Source organism: Urocitellus parryii, chromosome 8 (genome assembly GCF_045843805.1).
Source record: "Urocitellus parryii isolate mUroPar1 chromosome 8, mUroPar1.hap1, whole genome shotgun sequence".
Taxonomy (NCBI): Eukaryota; Metazoa; Chordata; class Mammalia; order Rodentia; family Sciuridae; genus Urocitellus; species Urocitellus parryii.
Window position 1 is genome coordinate 46,446,279 of NC_135538.1, and position 23,826 is coordinate 46,470,104.

General features: G+C 37.1%; 1 pseudogene; it reads right to left on the bottom strand.

The window, feature by feature from the left end:
* Nucleotides 1-495: 495 nt before the first annotated feature.
* Nucleotides 496-11,970, bottom strand: LOC144256670 (radial spoke head protein 4 homolog A-like; annotated as a pseudogene).
* Nucleotides 11,971-23,826: the final 11,856 nt, after the last annotated feature.

Consider the following 23,826-nt stretch of genomic DNA (forward strand, 5'->3'; position numbering starts at 1 on the left):
CAATATCACAGGCTTAACCACCAGGAATTACAAATGTTTAAGAATACATGCCCTGAGTCAGTTTTTACAAAGGTTAGAAATACATGCTCAAATTTACTGATTACTAGTGCTTTTGTTCTCCTTACTCCTTGACACTCAGAAGTTTCCAAGGAGCCTTGTGGATTAGACTTTCAATGTTTATCATATTAGAAATTAAATCAGACCTTTTAAGAATAAGAATACATAAGCATATATTCTACTAGCCAAGGTTGTCAGAAGAATAAGGTGATCTCCTTATTTAGCTTCTGGAAGATCCATTGAGTATCTTTTTATAGACCCATTAATAGTTCTACACATGAAATGTCAAGTTTGCTGTTTCTAAAGAATAATATGCACATGGATAATGGCCAATTTATATATATGTTTGTATATATGTGCACACATGTATATAATCAGTCCCACATAAGGGGTTTGTCTATATTCATGTAACATAGGTATCAGCTAATTTTATTTTTACTAATCTTCATCTTCATCTTCCTCAGTTTCTTCATTTTCTTTAGCTGCAAATACAGTTGCTTCTTGTGCAGCCCTGAAAGTCTGCTCCTCTTCCACACCAGGGTCATCCATTTCTGTAATTTCCGGTCTTCTAGGGAATTCTTGATACACTGGTGGTGGAACTGGGGGTATGTAATTGTCCACACTATACTTATGACCCCACCCTATGTAGAAATTCTCAAGCTTTCTGTAAGTAAAAATATATATAAATAAGTCTGTATATTCTGTTCAATAAGAAAACGGCCCTTTTATAGCAATGAAGTCCTATATTTGTATCATGGTCCCATAATTTTTAAAAACAATACATTTTAAATGCTAGAAGTAAAATATCCCTCAGTAATTCTACCACAGAAATTGTTTTGATCCAACTGCTTAAGCTGGTTAAGGAAACCATGGAGCCAGATCCTGTCAAAATGTACACTATACCCAGATCTCAGGTAAATTATTTAATTTGTTCAGAAAAACACTTAATACCTGATTTAATTATTTAAAACACTTTTACTTAAATTATTTAAAAACACTTAAAACCTTGCATAAAATTAAAGAAGGTCAAAACATTGCTAACCCAGCAAGCTCATGGCTTGTGCAAGGAGTCAGACTTGTCATTAAAAACTCATGTGTCACGTTTTTAGGTTTCACCATAGGCAATTGCAAAAGCTTCACCTGGTTGCCCTCACTGGACAACTGCCTTTCCCACAGCAGACAGGGGCTCAACCAATGTGTTGCCTTGTCTAAGGGAGTTGTGGCCAAGGACTCTGACCCCTCTGGCTGGTCTTGCTCTTCACATGTTCACATTCCTAGCCCAGGTAGCTTGTTTCTAGGATTCGAGCTGAGTCCTGAAGGCCTCCTTTTCCATCCCCTCCTAGTTCCCCCACCCCGTCTTCCATTCATATTGCAGAAGCCTTTTCTTCAGAGACTCCCTTGTCAATGAGATGATGCCAGAACCCCACATCTGTGGCACCTTCCTATCTGACTCTCCACTGGCGGCCATCACATGGGAGAAAATGGAACAGGGAGAAGACAAAACTGACTCTTCCTCATGCTAGCACAGTAATGATGAAAGGCTTAGTCAGCTCTGATGTTGGCTTGCTGCCACAAGGGCTACTCTGACACCTGGCAGCTCAGTGCTCTCCTGCTCTGTTGAGCTTTAAACACTAGGTTATTAGGAAAGAAGTGGAAGTGTGAGACAAATGGAGGTGTACATGCTGGTGAGAGATAAAAGGATTTTTAGTATCCTCTATATCTTAATTTCCTTGAGAGTGACAGTCTACATAACACATATTTAAAATTATCTTTTACTGAGATGTTCAACAAAAATGATCTGAGTTCTTAAACTAATTTAAACACTGCTTACAATTATCTCCATTTATCTAAGTGAGTGTATAAATAAATTACCTCAGTAATCATAGATGAAAAACCATATTTTAATTCAATTAATTAGATAACTAAGATGAAAAGGGCAAAAGCCTGAATTGTTCTAATATCTTTTACTATTTAATAGAGATGCTATTTGAATAAATCTTAGGCCACACGTACCTGATATGTCAAAGATGAGTTAAAGCAATAGTAGCTTAATATCCTAGTGAGAACATAATTTCCAGAGTTAAACAGTCACAACAATGAGTTTGTAAAGTGGTCAGATACTTACTTGCCATTGGAAAAGGCATATGCTCCAGGCCAGAGGTTGGATCAGAGGACTGCGATAGCATACTGTGGGATGAGATTTGAGGACAATATGCCTGTCTAAGCAGGCATATTCTGAATCTCTGGAACCCAATGAGAGATTTGAAAACCTAACTCTTAAACAGACAAGAAGATACTATATAACCAAAGTCATTTTTATAAATCTTATACACATAGACACAGGCACACTTGATTGAGAAAGAAAAGTTAAGACAGCAGCTTAACATAAAATCAGGAGAGAATTTATGAATGTTTTGGAATAATAAAATTTCAAATATACGTACATATATGCACACACATATTCATTTTTGAAACATAGGCTTTATTAACGGAGAGGGTGTTTCTAAGGTAGAGGGAGTACTATTCACAATCAAATGAAAATTCAAATTGTTACTGTGGAAGAGACTAAGGTTTGCAAGCACAAGCAAAGCAGATGAGAAAAATAAGAACATGGGACAAGAGTGATTGTAAAGACAGCAGCACCAGTGTTCAAGTTTGCAGAAAGCAAGACAAAAATGAAGCACAAGACCCTGTGATCATTTCTAGCAAGAGCTACGGCCCACTGTGTTCCCTCCCTGCATCATTCTTTCAGCTTCTGTCAGAGCACATTGGCATGGTCAACAGCATTCTTCTCTCTTGCCATTCTGGAACACATGAAGGGGAAGGGGAGGAAACCATGGCTCCAGTTCACTTTTAGAGGTTTGAACTCTTATATATTTGCCACAGAATGCTCATATTATGCAGTTTATGTGATTCTGGGTTGACAGTCATATAAGTTACCTAAATCTTCAGAGATTGGTGTCAAAAGAGGGAGCCCCATTTCCTGTTCTGTGTAGTCAGGATCTTCGCCTTTTTCTTCTTTTTCCTCATCTTATTCCTCTTCTTCTTCCTCATCTTTTTGTACAGGATTGAACAAATTACAGCAACCCTAGAAATGAATTTTGCATTATTTAATAGTCTCATGAGGACCTTAACATTTCAGGATATTTGTACCTATTAAAGCAATTATCAGAATGAGTTTTCATTGTGTGGAACATCAGTCAATTATCCATTCATTCATTCTATAGTTATTTATCAAAGGCTATTTCCATTTAGGGCATTTCAAGAATAAAATGTATTATTTATTTCAGTAATTTGTTCACTTCTTGAAGTTGCAGAACTTGAAGGTTCATGCATGCCTTAAAACTATCAGTGAAAAGGTAATAATGTTTTTTGTTGGCTTGTAATATGTGATTTATATAAATGAAGTAAAACTAGTATGGTATGATTATTAAACAACAAAATTTTAAGTGAGGTAATAAGGTAGGTAGGCAGTTACAATTTCTCAACTTATCTAGAGCTCTCTAAGTGTATCTCTTATCTAGATAAAAGTATAATGAAGATTTTTCTACCCACAAACAAGGAAGTATAGCAGAGTAATTAAGAAGGGGGACTCTGGGTCTATTCTACACAGCTTCACATCTATCTGACTGTTATGTATTAGCTATATTACTTTGTCATGTTCCTAAACCCTCTGCTTCAATTTCCTCATCTATAAAATAAAGATAATAATATTCAATCTTTCTTAGAGTTTTTGTGAAAATTAAATTATATATGTATATAAGATTATATAGCCCCTTAATTTGCTATAATTATATATAATATTATATATAATATAATAAATATATATTTATATATATATTTTGCTTTTGGAGTGGGTACTGGGGATTGAATACAGGGTCATTCAACCCTTGAGCCACATCCCCAGCCCTATTTTGTATTTTATTTAGAGACAGGGTCTCACTGAGTTGCTTAGCCCCTTGCTGTTGCTGAGGCTGGCTTTGAACTCATGATCCTCTTGCCTCAGACTCCCAAGCTGCTGGGATGCTGGGATCACAGGTGTGTTCCACTGCAACTTGGCAGATATATTTCTCTTAGTAGCATCTGGCACAATAGGTTCTATGTAATAGTGTCCTATATCACTGTTTGCTTCCCCTCCCCCCCATTTTTGTTATATTCCTATAGTGTTCTTGGAATAAAGATTTAGGTTTTTTGGAGATAGAGTAAAGAACTGTTTTTAAAATGAATGCACACAGCTATATTGAGTCTGTACATCACCTGGCAAATACCCCTACCTGTGGAAGAATATGCTGTACATGATGAACCCAATTGGAGAGAGATTCCACTAGATCCATCACTTGAATGCCTTCAAAATCAGGGTTTTCCTCAGAGCTATCTCTCCCACCCTCCACTTCTTCCTCCTCCTCTCCTTCCTCTTCACCAAACTGGAAGAATCCTAGAGGGCTGACATGAGTTCCTGCTGAAATTCTGGCAATTTGTGCTCACGAGTAATTGCTCTCATTTCCTGGGAAAGGCGGGTAGCTTAGGATGGGAGCATCTAATCTCCCAGTGAAAAATTTCTTGATTTTTCTTGCAATCACAATTTGTGCAGGCATAACTGATGGTAACTTCACCCAAAGTCTTCCTGGTTCCTTGCAAACAAAATAGACATATTTGTTGGCGCCTGTTCTGTTTTCTTCTTTGGGTATAGTTGGTGGGGGCTTGTAAAAGGCCTTTGGTAATTCATCTTCCTCCTCTTCATCAGCTTCAATTGCTCCATTGTCCCTTTCTTCAGCTACGTCTTCCTCCTCCACCTCCTCTTCATCTTCTCCCTCACGAAATTCCACTTCAGCTACAGTATAATTTCTTTCTATACCCAGGATCTTGCCCCAGAAACGGCATCTTTGGATTGGGTAGGTTTCAGTAAGTTGTTTGAGGGCAAGAAAGATGTGGTAAGTCTCATCAGTGCCCAGACCAACTCTGGCTTGTTCAAAATAAAAAGCTGACTCCATTACATTTGGAAGAGAGCTTTCTGCCTAGGAAACAAATGCTGTGGTTAAAATTTAATCCATAAGGGAATGTTCACTTCTTCTCTTTCCTCCTTATATATCTTGATATTAGTGCTACTTTATGTCTCCACCACTTCTTCAACATTTCTTCAAATACTTAGCTCAAACTATGATAATTCTGAATTTAAATTCTTTTCTCCTTACTTGTAAGTGTAATCTCTTACATTCATTGTGTCTTATACTCACTAATATATTACAATGGCCCTGTTTGTGTGTGCTTTTAGGCAGAAAAAATTAATAACTACTATCAATGATAAAAATTCAACACCCTTGCTTTATAAAAACTATTTAAGCAACTCTTACTACCCTAAAATAAGATATATATAAATTATGTGCCCATGTGTTTAGAAAGAACATAGTTGTATATATACATATACATACATATATGCTTATATTGCCATAAAATACTTGTTAAATACATGGTTTTACGTGTTTTTGTATTAAATAAAAATCAATATATTAAGATATTTAGGGTAACAATCAGGATAAATAAAAAGAACACATCGTAAGTGCTCAGACATTGACTATACTTGAAGACATAATATAGTCAGATGCTTGCTCCTACTTATGACACATACTTTTGGACTTAAGTAATGAAGAGAACATAAGTAAATACATCTATAATAGAAATACAGAAAAATGAACAAGCAGAATCTCAAGTATACTATAGTATAAGTTTTGTGAAAATTTAGGAAAGTTAGAGCATTTTCTGAAGTCAATATAACTTGTAACACAAAATGTTGACTCAGAGAAATCGAGAGCACTTGCTGTTATTACCAATGATCTTCTTTCATTTGTATTATTACTCTGTGTCAAAATATAATTTCCTCTTAGCCTATTGCCATGGTTCCCATTTTCTTAATTGAGCCCTACATGTTATTATTCTCAAAATCTTCTTTTAGTCATTTTGTCACTCATTGCCTTTTGCTTGCAGGAGTTCGCCCATCTAACTCAAGTGATATGTGGCTGTTTGAAATGTGCATAATGTTTTAGTCAGCTTCTCATTGCTGTGATCAAAATACTGGACAAGAACAGATTAGAGGAGGAAAAGTTTATTTGGGCTTATGGTTTCGTAGGGGGTTTATGTTTGGTTGATTCCAAAGCTCTGGGCTCCAGGTGAGACTGAAAGGTGTAACAGGAAAGCTGTTCAGGACATGACAGCCAGGAAACAGAGAGAGAACTCCAATTGTCAGGAACAAAACATAACCCCAAAGACACAGTCCCAGTGATCTACTTCCTGTCACACTCAACCTGCATACAGTTACCACCCTGTACAGTAGTTCTTTCAAATTATTAATACATCAAGGGGATTAATCCATTGATTAGGCTATAGGTATATAATCTAATCATATAACCTCTGAACATTTCTGCATTGTCTCATACATGAGCTTTTTCGAGACACTGCATATCCAATCCATAACAAATACTCTTTCCTGAGTTTACTATTGTCTCTTTTTCCCTCAGAATTTTATTTCTTTTGGTCTTCACTTTGGTGATCTTCTACTTATCCTTTATGTTACAAATGAAATATCACCTGCGCTACAAAGTCTTGCCTAATTTCCAACACCAGAGTTAGATGTTCCATTCTGTCTGATCCTGTAGCTTGCTGTCAAAACAATACAATAATAACTGCTATAATACATTTCTAGTATATGCCAAATTTTATACCTATTTTATACCTTTTAACTACCTCTACTGCTGAGTGATTATCCCTGACACTTAGAAGTTTAGTTATTTGCCCAAAGTCACACAACTACAAAGTGAATGATATAGCATTGCTACCCAGATGGAACTCCAAAGCCCAAGTTTTTCCATCATATTAAACTATCTACTGCACTCATCTAGTTTTTGTTTTCTCCTTCACTAAACTTTAAGCAACTCAAATCAGAAGTCTTTTTCACATGTATATCTCTGGACCTGGAAGGCAATAGACAGTCACAGAGTTGGTAAGTGAATTGGTGAATGAACAAATCAAAGTTGAGAACTAAGAACAGGAATCATGGTGTGGTCCCAAACAGGAATAAAACCATGAGCACTGTAACATTCATGTGGGACAGAGTTGCTCAGATTTCATTGCTTCAGAGACTTTCCTCCCGGAGTCTTTCCACTATGAGATGGAGCTTTTCATCTTCACCTGATGATTCAACTCTTGCAGGTTCTAAAACTAATCCTACCTCAGGGTCTCAGGCTTATTTGTGTTTCTCCCCAACCCCTATAATGAGATTATCCATCTCATTATAATTTTAAAGGACCACTGTGATATATGTAGCCTGTTATTTTCTGAAATGTCATTACCTGGTGCATAACTCTATCTGAAACAGATTATTATTCAACAAATATTTAATAAGAAACATCAACTTGGAGAACGAAAAATAGGAGGAAACTATTTTATACTCTGTTATCCAGAAACATATCCCTGAAACATTTAGCAAAATGTGAGGATTGGAAAGCACTAAAATGTGACGTGAAATTGTAAAAAATGACTAAGTTAGGAAGTACATGGTGAGAAGTGGGGTTGATTGGAGAAAGCTTGAGAAGATTTAAGAAAAAATAATATGTGAATACTATAAAATATATAATTATTAAAAAAAAAACAAAACCTTTCCGCACTCAACCCAAATAAGTATCAAAAGTTATAATAGTAGGAAGGATAGTAGAATGAATCAGACATTGTTAATATATATATATATATATATATATATATATATATATATATATATATAACCAGAGGGATTCTACATCATGTACAACCAGAAGAATGAGAAATTATACTCCATATGTGAATGATGTATCAAAGGGCATTATACTGTCATGTACAACTAATTAGAACAATTTTTTAAAAAATTATAATAGTGACTCACTGTTTCATCTTCTAATTCCTGATCAGCTCCTTCTAAATTATCCTGGAGAAAAACAGTCTTCTGCATCTCAGCTATTTCATACATTGGAAGCAGCTCATTCTCATTTGGAGTGTATCTAATTTTTTACTAAAATGAGCCATTTTCACATCTTGGCTAATATTTTCAGTGATGTGAACAGCATTTTCAGGATGCTCATCTAATATCTTGGTCAGCACGTTTCAAAGATGATCATATCTGCCCAAAGAGAAAAGATTCCAAATTGCACACACTTACACACACACATCATGAGCATTTAAACAAGCATTTAAACAAACATGCAGTCTCAGTAGCATTTTAGGGAACTTCAACAACTTGAAGTCTTCAAAGATTTTTTCAGTGAAGATAATTTATACCATGAAAGAACCTATCCTACAACTTTCTTAGAAAATGCTTCTTGTACGGTTTGGATGCTTAAGTTATTAAAGAAAAACATTGTATCAAGATACATATTCTATATCAGGTACATTTTTAACATTTCATTTCTGAAACTGAAATCTCTTTGTTTCATACTTAGAAGTGAAAAACATTTTTCACTGATTTACCTTAAATTCTTTTCCATGCCCCTTCCTCTGCCCTCACCAAATCCAATTTTTAAATCCTATTGATTCTACCTTGTTTTTAAAGCCAATTATGTACTTCAGGGTTTTCAGACCTACAAGAAATGTATTTCGTATTGCAATCTCCATTCAGACACAACTAAAAGACAACTGTCATCAAATATTACCCCTTAATTCAAAAGTGACATATCTAATATCTTGTTGTATCAAAAACCCTGCTTTTTATTTCACAACCAAATTAATGAAGCTATCCCTACCTGCCGCAGTCTGGCTGGGCACAATTTAGGAGCCACTTGTCAAAGGAAATGAACTTTATTTTTAGAACACACACACCGCACCACACAGCTCTTCAGGAAAAACCTCAGAGCCCAACTGCCACCACCAGCCTCTCAACCTCCCCCACTCCTCCTGCTCTTGAGGCTGATTGGCTGGGTCGAGTGGGCAGAGCCAAAAAAAAAGTCCCCCAATGAGCAGCTCTGTGGTCTGAAAGGGCGGGGAAACAGCCCAATGAGCATCACCGCAGAGGAGCCAATCAGTTGGCAGCTAGAATTGCTGGGGCCGCTGTGAGCCAATCATCAGCTGGCAGCTGGAAGTTTGCTGGCAGGTGGAAGTTTGCTGGGGCCCCTTAGGCTGTGGCTCTCAACACCTACCCTCTCAGGAATTCTTTGCATTTTATTCATACTGTTAGGGTATGATTTTCCAACAGCAGATTTGCAATGTGGATATATCTTTTAGGAAGACAAAAACTGATCAAAACTGCTTTCATATTGGAAAGAAACTTTCCTGTTCAATGTGGAAAGGTGCATAAATTGCCTCTCTGCTGGATGTATCTCTCAAATTTTGTTTCTAATTACTTGACCCTCTGTCCAGTGAGCTAAATCTAACAGAAATCTCTTTCATCTGTGATTAAGTCCCAGCTGAGAGCGTTTGTTTATCCCCAGTACATCATTCCTCTTAAAAAATAATATAAAATCCCCTTCATGCTCAAGTACACACCACTTTAAGACATTTCCCCAAACAATACTGAGCCCTTTATGAGAATGCTGGCATGCTGCTATGAAATACTGTACATTATATATTTCCTTTCTAGAAACTGCATTAGGTTTTTCTTTGGCCGAGAATGGAATTTTATTTTTTTATTTATTTCTTCCCTTGCTAGAAAGAAACACAATAAATCGATAAGTGTATAGTTCCTATTAATTGATATATTATTTTTGAGTTTTCTTTGTTAATTTATTTATCTTAGACCTTAAGAATGTCACAAGAAAACATGTAGATTCTATGCACAACCAATGTGAAAGGCCATTCACAAATATTATGTTTGGAGAATATGTTATTCTGTGCCCAAATATTGCTGTTCTTGTAAGTGAACAAGTTTATTATGACTAGGAGTTTCTTTAAAACTTCATCAAGCTTGCCTAATTTCCATTTAGTGTTGAAATTCGTGGAGAATTTTCTAGACTAAAAAGATGGTTGTTACTGGGCAATAGCAGGGTTTTTAACTAGAGTGTTTTATTTGCTCCAGTAGGGGCTAAGGAAATCAGAATCCAAGTCAAAATTTTCGTAAATAATGTTTTCAGTTTTAACATAATGTCCATAAGTGTTTTATTCATATTTACCCGGTCAGGTATTACAAAAAAATTTTAAGTACATATCTGATGTACTTTTATTAGATTTTCTTTTTTGTACCAAGGATTGAACCCAAGAGTTCTTAACCACTGAGCCACATGCATGAACCCAGGGGCACTAATCACTGAGCTTTTTTCATGTTTTATTTTGAGAGGATCTCTTCCTAAGTTACTGAAAAGAATAGATTAATATAACAAAGTTCTATGGAAGCTGAATTCTGAAGGATCAGAGTCTGCCAGGAAGACTAAGGGAAGGAAACTGCTGTGCAGAGAGAACAACATGAAAATCACCAGGCTGTGTGCCTGGAACATAGTGATGGAGAGGTAGATATGAGAGATGTGAGCCAGTGGAAATGAGAAAATTCTATTCTCTCATAGTCATTTCCTCCACTTAAAAACAAATGAGTTTATTTGATGTTTTCTAAACTCCTTTCTAGCCATAAAATTCAACTATTATTCTGTATCACTGGAGGCCAGATCCTCTACAGAGCTTTACTGTCATGAATTCGGAAATTCAAACTACAGTGGGATTACCAGAACTTATTTGCCCATCATTTTTTAAGAGAAAAGTGGATAAATAGCATGTGCCCTAAAGGCCTCCTATGGTGATCAATTTTCCTAGTTGGCCCAGAATTGAGCAGTTTCTTAGGATGAAGAACATTCAGTGTTCAAATCAGGACAGTCCCAGGAAAACTGTGATGGGAAGGAACTCAAAGCCAAATCATGCAATAACTAGAATGCTTAGATTGCAGACATGTACACTCTGTATCTCTGTAGACACTTATTTATTACAATAATCTTGGAAAGATGCTTAGACTTCACTATATTGCTTTTTTGTTTGTTTGTTCGTTTGTTTCTGACAAAGCCCATGAACAACAATCCTACATTTTATTTCTGTGTGCTTAGGTACTTCAAAGAAATTTTAAGAATCCTGACAGGTGACCTGTTCTGAGTCCTGTGATACAAAGCTATGTCACTAACTCCCTTTTAGTATAAAATCTTCTCAAGTATATTTCCATTCACTCACAGAAACACACTCTCACACAGAGATACTCACACCCCCTTTTGCTTTGACAAACTTTTTTTTTCCTCTTGGAAACTTACAGATTGAGGCCCGACTTGCTACTGGTCCTCAGTAGGTAAGCCTTAGCATTCTGAATGGCAATCTCAAGCATGCTGGGGGCCTCTTCTGAGGCCCCAGACTCCAGCTGCAGAAGATCACAATTACTGTTTGAATCTTCTTCCTGAAAAATGTCAAATCTTAGCTCTTTTTGTTTAGAGGTATCATAGCTTGGGTCCTTTGGCCCATGCAGGTCAGATTTGGATTGCTGAGACTGTGGAAAGGTGTTTTCCTCCAAAGTCTTGTGTGATGAAAAGTTGATTCTCTCTTGTCAGATGGTTGTTCCAAAGGATCAGACAGAAGTGTCCCAGCATTAGGAATTATACTACTGGTCCTGTCTGACTGCAGTGGAGCTCCAAGATCCTGCTCCCCCAGAGTCAAGGGAGGAGTGAAAGAAGGCTGCTGAGGAGGGGAATGGGGAGGTGATGCCCCTGGTTCTGTGAGGTCTCCCAGAACCATGCTGGCTCTGGACCGGGGGCTCCAAGGAGGGCTTTTGCTGGGCTGGGGTCCAGTTTCTGGAACCTGCTCTGCCTCCAAAGGCTCAGATGACTGAGGGTCAGGGTCTTGGGGAGAAGCTGCTGTCTTTTCTTCCCATGGCCCTTCTACTTCCTTCAATTCATCATTATCTTTTTCTTGCTTCAGGGAAGTCGAGTCTTCCATGGAAGGAGTCAAGAGAAAAAAAGTTCTGAGTGGAATGGATGTGAAGGTATGGAAGAAGACAATGCAAGGCTGGTGTTTGCTGAGGTCTCTTATGTGATCTCTGGGTCACAGTTGTTGCTTCTTAAGTTGCAGCGTCCTGTCTCCATAGCAACCCCAGGCAGGGTTCCTTAAGAAAAACAATACAAGTCAGTTGCCAGGATTCTAGGGAGGAGTCCCAAAATCATGAAAATCCTAAGTTTGTGATTTGATGGAGTCCCTGCCCCTCTATGTAGCTCAGCCAATCTGACCTGGACTCTGTTTGGAAACCCGAGAACTCCAGCTTCTGTGTCTTGATCACTTAATGAAAGGATTGAAGGTGCCCTGCAGGAAGGAGGGTTTTAAGGTCTGATAGTTCCATAGCTGTGAGGAGTTAATAGGCTTTAGCTGAGGGACCTTGTATTTAGTCTGTGCGGAGGGATGCACGATAGAGACTGAGAACGGAAGAAATGAAGGAAATTAGGAGGGAAGAGAAGGAGGAGGAGGGAAGGGAAAGGTGGGAGGGTCTTTGGGAATCCTGTAGGTGCAATTGTCAATGACACCCTGCGGTGTAGAGGAGGGATTCTAAGATGCAGACTGCAAGGATGTCTCATCCATGGATGACTCACACTTAACAACATATAGAAGATGACTCATTGTGCCAACCAAGCAACTCTGGAGACTTTTGGAGAATAAAAAAAGAAGGCTTGAGCTTTGCTCTTTTGTTTTATTAGGAATTTGCCTGTGAGTTCACAGAATGTTATCTTCAAGGAGAAGGCAGTGCAAAAAATCACCCTATATAATACAGTTCATGGATTACCTATTACCTAATAATTGAAATTAAAATTAACCCTAAAATCTGTCAACATAATAAATCTTTACTTGATAATATAAATACCAACTCATAATTTTGCAAATGATTTTAGATCATGATTATGACTATTTGTATATAGCCTTCAACATGAAGAAGGTGTACAATATTGGACCATATCTTGTACTGTCCTGTCTTGACTATTAACCATACATTAATTTAATAGTTTTAAATTCTACATTGCTCTTTATAATGAGCGAAACAGTACTTGGTGTTTAATGTTTTACAATGACATGACTTGTATTTCACAATGATGATAAATTCTACCTTCATGTAAGAACAGAATATTTACTCCTCCACCCCCAGTTTAGAGGGGAATCAAAAATCTTTCAATAATTTGATATATCTGTGGATCTTTTCCCCTGTGGCTCTTCACTGCCTTTAAAATACACAATAAAGCACACTTAAAAAATGTTCCATATAATTCCTGCTGATTCAGGGACTCCTTAAAGTTAGATACTCTAGATTTAGAACATTTAGAATTTTGAAAATGAAACCAAAGGTTAAGATAAATTAGAACTATAAACTGGTTTCTATGTAATCGGTGCAAGGTTTGGAGTAAGTCTTTTGCTCCTATATGGATCTTTTTTCTTCTCCCTTAGATCTGACAAGATATGATGAAGGCTTTTTTCTTTGAAAAACAAGACAGAGCAGGATGGTAAAGTCAGGAGAAAGGAAACCTGAAGGAACACTTAGATCTTGCTTATCATTCCACTTGAGAAGAAAAGAGCAAATGAAAGGAACAATCTAAGAAAATGTCCATTATTATTCTTGCTTCAACCCCAAATTCTATCTAGACTTTGAATCTAAATAATCCCAAAGTTGTTTCCTCATCATTCTTAGAATAAAGTTCAAAGTTCTTGGCCCGCTTACCTTCCCAACTTCATCTTGCACAATTCTCACAGATTCTGGACTTGTAAAATGAATGGAGAACCACTCCCTCCCATTCTCTGAAGTGGATTGTGTAGTGGCACCATTTCTTTAAATGTTTAATAAAATTTATAGGGAAACTCTATGTTTGGAGATTTCTATTGCAGATGGATTTCTTTATTTCCTTTTTTTTTTTTTTTGGTACCAGGAATTGAACTCAGAAGCACTCAACCACTGAGCCACATCCCCAGCCCTTTTTTGTATTTTATTAAGAGACAAGGTCTCACTGATTTTCTTAGTGCCTCACTTTTACTGAGGCTGGTTTTGAACTCGTAATCTACCTGCCTCAGCCTCCCCACCTACTGCAATTACAGGTGTGGACCACAAGGCCCAGTGTACTTCAGAAGGTTTTAAATTGCAAATTAAATTTCTTTTATAGTATATTTATAGGACTGTTCAAATATCACTTTTATCTTAGATGTATATTGGTAGTTTGGAATTTTAAAAGATATCCCCAGCTCTTTTTATTTTATTTTATTTTATTTGACAAGTTCTTGCTAAGTTGATGAGGCTAGCTTTGACCTTCTGATCCTTCTGTTTCAGGCTCCAGAGCAGCTGAGTTTACGGGCATGCACCACTATGCAGGTTATTTTGTGTTTTTGTAGTGCTCTCTTCTTATTCTTTTAAACTTTGTTAAGTCTGCAGTACTATTTCCTTTTTCATTCTTGATAATGACAATTTCTCTACTTTTTTCTTGGACTATTGGAAGTTTATCAACTTTACTGCATATTTTATAAACTAGCCTTGTGTTTTATTATTTTCTATTTTTTTGTTTTCTTTTTTTTATTAGTTGCTCATGACAATACAATTGATTCCTGTTCTTAGTTGTTTCTTTTCTTCTTCTTACTTTGGGTTTATTAGGTGCTCCTTTTGATAGTATCTTGAGATGGAAGATTGGATCATTGGTTGATATATCATTTTTTTGTTGTTTTCTATTAGTAACATTGTTTTCTCTGTATTTCCATGAACCACTCCATTAGCTGATTTACACAGATTTTGATATATCCTATTTCCTATTGGTTCAGTTCAATATATATCTTTGAATTTCTTTTGATATTTTCTCTTTAATCCATAAATTATTAATGAATCTGCTATATTAGATCTTAAATTTCCCCCAATGACCCATGTATTGGTTCCCAGGGAGGTGGTGTTGGTAGATGGTGAAATCTTTAAGAGGTAGGAATTAGTGGCAGGTCTTTATGCCACTGGGTTAGTGCCCTCAAAGGGGATTGTGGTACATGAATCCCTTCCTCTTTCTTACATTTCTTGGTCATGAGGTGAATGGTTTTGCTCTACTGTGCACTCTTGACATGATATACTGACTCACCATAAACCCAAAAGCAACAGGCCCAACTGATAATGGACCAAAGTCTCCTTTACAGATTGATTACCTCAGTTATTTATTATAGTGACAAATACTAACAGAAAATTAGTACCAAGAAGTGGAACTAGCTTTGCCATTATTGTACACCTGTTGATATGCAAAGAGCCTTTGGGATTTGCTTAAGGGAGAAGTTTGGAAATGTTTGGAGAACCGGGATAGAAACACTCTAAAATACATATGCAGAACTTAATAGATAATTCTGGTGAGGGCACAGAAGACAAGAATGTGGATAGTAAGGCTATGTTGATGAGGTTTCAGATGGAAATGAGAATTCCATTGAAAATTTGGACTAAAAGGCACTCTTGTTATATGATGGTTTAAAAAAATCTGGAAACAGTTTGTCCATGTCTTTGTGAGAGACTTTGTGGGAGGTTGAGCTTAAAGATGATGGACTGGTTCATCTGGGAGAGGAAATTTCAAGGCAGCACAGCATTCAGGCTACAGCATGGGTATTCTAGGCTGATTTTAGCTTATGAGAATGAGGAGAAAAAAAGGAGCAAAGCAAAAAAAATTGAAAAATTTGTAACTTGGCCAGAAAAGAAAGAGCACACAGAAAGTTTCTACCAAGAAAGGTATAGATTTTAGCACAACCAAAAAGAAGGCAAGTGCTTTGCTCTTAGATGCCTCAAGAATCGCATAAATTGGCATGACTGTAGCTGTCATGTGCTCTGAGAAGTGAAAATGCAAAATTATTTGAAAAACATTCAAGAGAAGAATCATATGAGAAAAGATTCCTAGGACCACTGTTTTTCCTTGACTGCCAAGGGAATCATTTTCCCATGTTAAGCTGGCATGTTACTCAGAGGCTGCCACAGCTATGGTTGAAGCAAGCCCAGAGACAGCTTCATCCCAAAGGAAACTTTGGCATTATCCACATGGTGCTGGGTTGGCAAGCACACTGAATGTAAGATGTATAGAATCATGGTGGTTTCCACTGATATATCAGAAGAAGTACTGGATGTCATAAAGTGTGCAGCAGGATTGGAATCCTTGCTAGCAGCTCCCAAAAGGGCAATGCACTAAGCTGTAGAAATTAGGCTGGAAATGCCGTAGAGACTCAAGGAAGATAAAGTTATCAGCAACCTCCAATATTCATTAGAGAAAGCTATAGGAAGCCGGAAGAACTAGCCTGAGAGAATGTCCATGTTCACTACAAAGAGTAAGGCTATAGGGAGGGGCAGGGCTCTACAAGCCCATGGGGGCCTATATTCTACCACAAGTTGCCCCAGATGTTGGACATGGAAATTTAGTAGTTAGTGTTTCTTCTTCTGGGTTATGGTCTTGCTTTGGGTTGATTCCTTTTCATATCCCTTTTCCTCCCTTTTAGAATAAAATGTTTACTCTCATTATGCCCTACCAATGTATCTTAGAAATATATAGGGTTTTTCTTTTTTCTTTTTTAAGTTATATATATATTTTTTTTCAGGTAAAATTTGCCTTGAGTCTTGAAAGAGACATTGGATTTAGACTTTCAAGCAATGTTGGAACAGTTAGGATTTGGAGACTCTGATGATGGAATGAACGCATTTTGCCTTCATTTAATGGAATATGAATTTTGTAACCCAGAGGTGGAAAACCCCTAAATACTTTCATGTTAAAGGGTTGGTCCTAAGGAATTGTTATTGGGAGGTAGTAGAACCTTTAAGAGTTAGAGCCTAGTGGCAGGTCTTTAAGTCATAGGGGGTATTCTATTGAAGGGGATTTGGGGACCCAGTTTCCTTTCTTTCTTTTATTTCTTGGGAATTTTCTCTGTCACACTCTTCAGTCAAGAAGTGCTGCCTCATAACAGGCCCCCAAAGAGCAGGACCAAACAATGTAAAACTTCTAAAATTGTGAGGAAAAAAAAAAACCCTGTGAGCTATTGTTACGTTACTATTAAATTTTAGGTTTTTGAGGATTCATTCATTTAAGAAACATACAGCTTCTGAAATCTGTATGTTTATGCTTTTCAAACATTTGAGAACTTTTCAGCTATTATTTCTTTAAAAACTTTTTTTCCCCCAACCTGCACTCATTCTCTTTTTTCGACTACTACAAATGTTACATCTCTTATTATTGTTCCACATATCCTGGAGTTTCTAGTAATTTTCTTTTTCTGGACTATTTTCCTTTTATTGTTCAATTATACACCATCTGATATACCTCAATATAATTGTTTATTTCTTCTGTTGTTTCCATTGTGCATTAGCCTATCCAGTGAGTTTTTATTTCATTTATTATATTTTCATTTCTAAAATTTCCATTCTGTTCATTTCATAATTATTTCTTTGCTGAAGATTTCTATTTTTCTTTAATTTTCAGGGGTGTTATCAATTGCTACTTAAAAGCATTTGCATGGTGACTTCTTTAAAATTCTTGTCAGAAAATTCTAACACTGTGCCAACATGTTGTTTGAATCCCATGTTGTCTTTTTGTCATTCAAATTGGGGATTCCTAGTTCTTGAAATGACTAATAATTTTGGATTGTATCCTACAATATGTTTATATTTTGAGACTCTGGTTCCTATAATAAACTTCTACTTTGGAAGTGAATAAGCCTTCTTTTTTCTTTTTTACAATATCTTTATTTTATTTTTATGTGGTGTTGAGGATCAAATCCAGTGCCTCACATATGGTACCTTTGAGCCATGACCACTGCCCTCAATAAGCCTTCTTAAATTCATAACATATGTATGTATAGATCTGATATGGAAACTCTAGTTTCAAAGTCAACTTATTTTTCAAAACCTATGAGTAAAATTCTGGTCTGCCTTCTATGTTCTCTGAAGAGGTCTATGTAAACTGTGATCAGTATTCAGTTATTTCATTCATCACAATTTGGTTTTGTTTTTATTAATCTTAAACATAGGTACTTGGGTTTTGCTTAGAAACTAATAAAAAATTGAATGAATCCTCCCCCATTTTAAGACTCCTTTCCATATTCCGCCCTATTCTACAATTGGAAGGGGTCAGATGCCACTCTTTTGTCACTGTTCCCTTAATGCTGGTTTAACATAGTTGACAAAGTTCCACTCTCCTCCTTGCAGTGTTGACAGGAGAGGAGGGAAAGAGGTATTGCCTCCGCTCCTATTAATGTAAGGTGGGGATGATTGACAGAACTCTACCTTGCAGTTTTTGCAAATGCAGCACTCAATAGGGCTGGGAATAGATTCCACCTCTGCTTATGCTCATGGGGAAGTTCTAGTTAAGTAGGCTGAAACCCACTGACTCTGCAGAACCCAGTGTGGAGGAGGTAAGTGGATTTTCCTTAATATTTGCCTGGAAGAGATTGGAAAAGGGTGAAAAAGGATTCTGGTCTGCAAGATCTCTTTATTGCCATCCACTTGTCGAGAGAGCAGACCTGTCTCAGAAAAAAAAATTATTATTATTATTATTTTTGTACTAGGGATTGAACTCAAGGGCACTCAATCACTGAGCTACAACTCCAGCTCCATTTTTTATTTTATTAAGATACAGGGTCTTACTGAATTGCTTAGTGCCTTGATGTTGCTGAGGCTGGCTTTGAATTCATGATCCTCCTGTCTCAGCCTCCTGAGCTGATGGGATTACACTGTGCCAGGCTCAGAAATTTTTAAAGCATGTGCCCATTGAAATTTCTGGGTATATATTGTCCTTGTACCCAGGCTTGGTTGTGTAGAAGGGGGAACAGATAGAACTTAACACTGGGTAGCTAATGAAGTCCTTAATCTCTGGGAAATCATCTTTTTTTTTCTCCATCTTTCAACATCATCTGATAGTTGCTTTGATCAGTTTCTAGTTGTAAATAATAGGAATAACAATTCAGTTATCAAGGAGGTGGAATCGTCAATGAATGAGAGAATTGAATCAAGTTGGTTGATCTCTATAGTAAGAATGGATAATGGTGATATGTGGACATAATGTGACATTCAACACTGGGTTGAGTCTTTCATGAAGGACAATGGGCTAACTATATGAAGTTAGCAATAAAAAAGAAGGACTGTCAAACACCACTCATGAGACAGAAAATGGCCACAATTGGGAAAAAAATACTACAAGGGGAACATTATTTTCATAGGGAAGAGAAATGTTTCCTATAATAAAAAGTTGAAGGACAGGTTCCCAGAAGGTTTCTGATGTTAAAGAGTATTTGGTTGATAGTTGCCCATGATTTCAAAAGGGATAAGAGATAGGGCTTCAGAAGCAGGGGAAGCGTAGAAATTTGGCCAAGGTAGAGAAAATAGGTGAAGGACAGGTTCCCAGAGGACATAGATATTACACAATATTTGGTTGATAATTGACTACGGATTTCAAAGGGATAAGAGATAGGATTTCAGAAGCTGGGAAAAGGTGGACTGTTGACTCAGAACGAAAAGGTAAATGGTGTGTTTCATAAGCATGCAGAGATTTCAGAGTATTTGATTGATAATTAACAGGGACTTCAAAGCGCACAAAAGTTAGGTCTTTAGGAGACAGGGACAGGTAGAATATGCACTCAGGAAAGGTAATTTCCAAAGCTCTGTAGAGCAAAAAAGGAGTGAAGACTTCTGAGAATCTAGGTATCTTCAGGTAACCAACAGAAATGGGATCAAATGATAGCCCCTTCAACAAATGGTACTGGGAAAACTGAAATCCATATGTGACAAAATGAAATTAAACCCCTATCTTTCACCATGCAACTCAATCAAAGTGGATCAAGGACCTAGGAATTAAACCAGAGACCTGCATCTAATAGAAGAAAAAGGAGATCCTCACATCCTCGCCAACATTTATTGTTACTTGTTTTCTTGATAATTGCAATTGTGACTGGAGTGAGATGGAACCTTGGTATTTTTAATATGCATTTCTTTAATTGTTAGAGATGTGGAGTATTTTTTCATATATTTGTTGACCGATCATATTTCTTTTTCTGTGAACTGCCTGTACAGTTTCTTTGCCCATTTATTGATTGGGTTTGTTTTTGATTGATTGATTTATTGATTTGTTTTCTTGATGTTAAGTTTTTTGAATTATTTGTATATCCAGGAGATTAATGCTCTATCTGAGACACAGGTGGTAAAGATTTTCTGCTCTTCTATAGGCTCTCTTTTCATGTTATTGTTTCTTTCCTTTGCTGTGTAAAGCTTTTTAGTTTGATATCCTATTTATTGATTCTTCATTCTACTTCTTGTGCTTTAGGAGTCTTACTGGGGAAGTTTGTTCCTGAACCTATATGATGGAGAGTTGGGCCTACTTTTTCTTCTAGTATGCGCAAAGTCGCTGTTCTAATGCCAAGGTCCTTGATATACTTTGAATTGAGTTTGTGAAGACTGAGATATAAGGGTTAAATTTTAATCTACTATATATGGATTTCCAATTTTACCAACACCAATTGTTGAAGAGGCACCTCATATAGAGCATTAAAATGGACCTGGAAGAGAATAAACGAGGTATCAAGAGAGTCCAATTAATCAAAAAATATCTAAAATCAGAACTCTGATAAAACAAAATGTTTTGAGACACTGGAATTGGTTAATAGCATGCAGTAAGTGGAATACCTATCATATATGGATTCCTATTTCTTCTTGCTAATGTATTTTAAGTAGAGGTCTTTCTTTCTGAGATTTCAATTTTAGTGTATCTTAACCATAAGATAGTTTATGTGACCAGATATAATGCTGTTTGTTTCTTCTCAGTTCTGACTCAAACCTGCCAAGCTTTTTAAGAGAGTAGGTATGCTAGGATCCACCCTCTCCTTGACTGGCAGCTCAGGTAGTGGAGTATTGTCTTCTTTAAAGGAGACTTATCCCTCAGAAAGCTTTGTTATTGTGTCTGTGGTTGGAAGTGCAACTCTGGCAAGGATGCTTGCTGGGCCTCTCATCTACTCCACTTGTAGAAAATCTTGTTTTGTTTTTTTTTCACACACCTCATTTCAAAAGCCTCAGTCCATGTGCTGGGGAGATTGTGTAGGATGCATCAGTGTATGCATGAGACCCTTCTGCCTTCAGGGAGGTTATGCAGGGATCAGTGGTTTCCATCTGGTGCTTATAGTGCCAGTTCCCAGATAAGTGTTCCTTATCCCAGATCTCGGACTGCCAATTTCAAATGAAAATGCTCTTCACTCTTCCCTGCTCTTCAGACTGCTAGAACAATAGTTACAGCTCCTTTCACCTTCCTCATCATCTCCCAAAACTGTGTCACAAACCCACTCCTGTGCCCAACCTGTCCCATCATGAACACTCAGACAATCCATTGAAATTTAAGCCTCTGTCTATTTTTTTTGAGTATTCAAAAAACTGGTGTCTTAAAAACAAGCCAAATTTAAAAAAAGAAAAAGAAAAGAAAGAGGGTGGGGGAGGTGAGAAATAAAGTTATGTATGAAAAATGAGAACCTGCGGAGTGGCAGAGCTGCCCCACGAGCCTGCAGGGTAGGCGGACCTGCGACCCACCAGCAAAACAGGTCCAGCAGCCTGCTGAGGGGCAGAGCTGCCCCCTCCCCCCTGTGTGCAAGGTAGGCAAAACTGTGACCACCGGCAGATTAGGCCAACATAACCCTGATTCCTAAACCAGACAAAGATACTTCAAAGAAAGAAAACTACAGACCAATATCTCTAATGAACCTAGATGCACAAATCCTCAATAAAATTCTGGCGAATCAGATACAAAAACACATCAAAAAATTGTGCACCATGATCAAGTAGGATTCATCCCTGGGATGCAAGGCTGGTTCAATATACGGAAATCAATAAATGTTATTCACCATATCAATAGACTTAAAAATAAGAACCATATGATCATCTCGATAGATGCAGAAAAAGCATTCGACAAAGTACAGCATCCCTTTATGTTCAAAACTTTCGAAAAACTAGGGATAACAGGAACATACCTCAACATTGTAAAAGCAATCTATGCTAAGCCTCAGGCTAGCATCATTCTGAATGGAGAAAAATTGAAGGAATTCCCTCTAAAATCTGGAACAAGGCAGGGATGCCCTCTATCACCACTTCTATTCAACATAGTTCTCAAAATACTGGCCAGAGAAATTAGACAGATGAAAGAAATTAAAGGCATAAAAATAGGAAAAGAAGAACTTAAATTATCACTATTTGCAGATGATATGATTCTATTCCTAGCAGACCCAAAAGGGTCTACAAAGAAACTATTAGAGCTAATAAATGAATTCAGCAAAGTGGCAGGTTATAAAATCAACACGCATAAATCAAAGGCATTCCTGTATATCAGCGACAAATCCTCTGAAATGGAAATGAGGACAACCACTCCATTCACAATATCCTCAAAAATAATAAAATACGTGGGAATCAACCTAACAAAAGAGGTGAAAGACTTATACAATGAAAACTACAGAACCCTAAAGAGAGAAATTGAAGAAGATCTTAGAAGATGGAAAAATATACCCTGTTCATTGATAGGCAGAACTAACATCATCAAAATATCGATATTACCAAAAGTTCTCTATAGGTTTAATGCAATGCCAATCAAAATCCCAGCAGCATTTCTTGTAGAAATAGAGAAAGCAATCATGAAATTCATATGGAAAAATAAAAGACCCAGAATAGCAAAAACAATGCTAAGCAGGAAGTGTGAATCAGGTGGTATAGTGATACCAGACTTCAAACTATACTACAGAGCAATAGTAACAAAAACAGCATGGTACTGGTACCAAAACAGGCGGGTGGACCAATGGTACAGAATAGAGGACACAGAAACCAACCCACAAAACTACAACTTTCTTATATTTGATAAAGGGGCTAAAAGCATGCAATGGAGGAAGGATAGCATCTTCAACAAATGGTGCTGGGAAAACTGGAAATCCATATGCAACAAAATGAAACTGAATCCCTTTCTCTCGCATGCACAAAAATTAACTCAAAATGGATCAAGGAGCTTGATATCAAATCAGAGACACAGCATCTGGTAGAAGATAAAGTAGGTTATGACCTACATACTGTGGGGTCGGGCTCCAAATTCCTCAACAGGACACCCATAGCACAAGAGTTAACATCTAGAATCAACAAATGGGACCTACTCAAACTAAAAAGTTTTTTCTCAGCAAAAGAAGCAATAAGAGAGGTAAATAGGGAGCCTACATCATGGGAACAAATCTTTACTCCTCACACTTCAGATAGAGCCCTATTATCCAGAGTATATAAAGAACTCAAAAAATTAGACAATAAGATAACAAATAACCCAATCAACAAATGGGCCAAGGACCTGAACAGACACTTCTCAGAGGAGGACATACAATTAATCAACAAGTACATGGAAAAATGCTCACCATCTACAGCAGTCAGAGAAATGCAAATCAAAACCACCCTAAGATACCATCTCACCCCAGTAAGATTGGCAGCCATTAAGAAGTCAAACAACAACAAGTGCTGGCGAGGATGTGGGGAAAAGGGTACACTTGCAAATTATTGGTGGGACTGCAAATTGGTGCAGCCAATTTGGAAAGCAGTATGGAGATTTCTTGGAAAGCTGGGAATGGAACCACCATTTGACCCAGCTATTCCCCTTCTCAGTCTATTCCCTAAAGAACTAAAGAGAGCATGCTACAGGGACACTGCCTCATCGATGTTCATAGCAGCACAATTCATAATAGCAAGACTGTGGAAGCAACCTAGATGCCCTTCAATAGACGAATGGATAAAAAAAAATGTGGCATTTATACACAATGGAGTATTACTCTGCATTAAAAAAT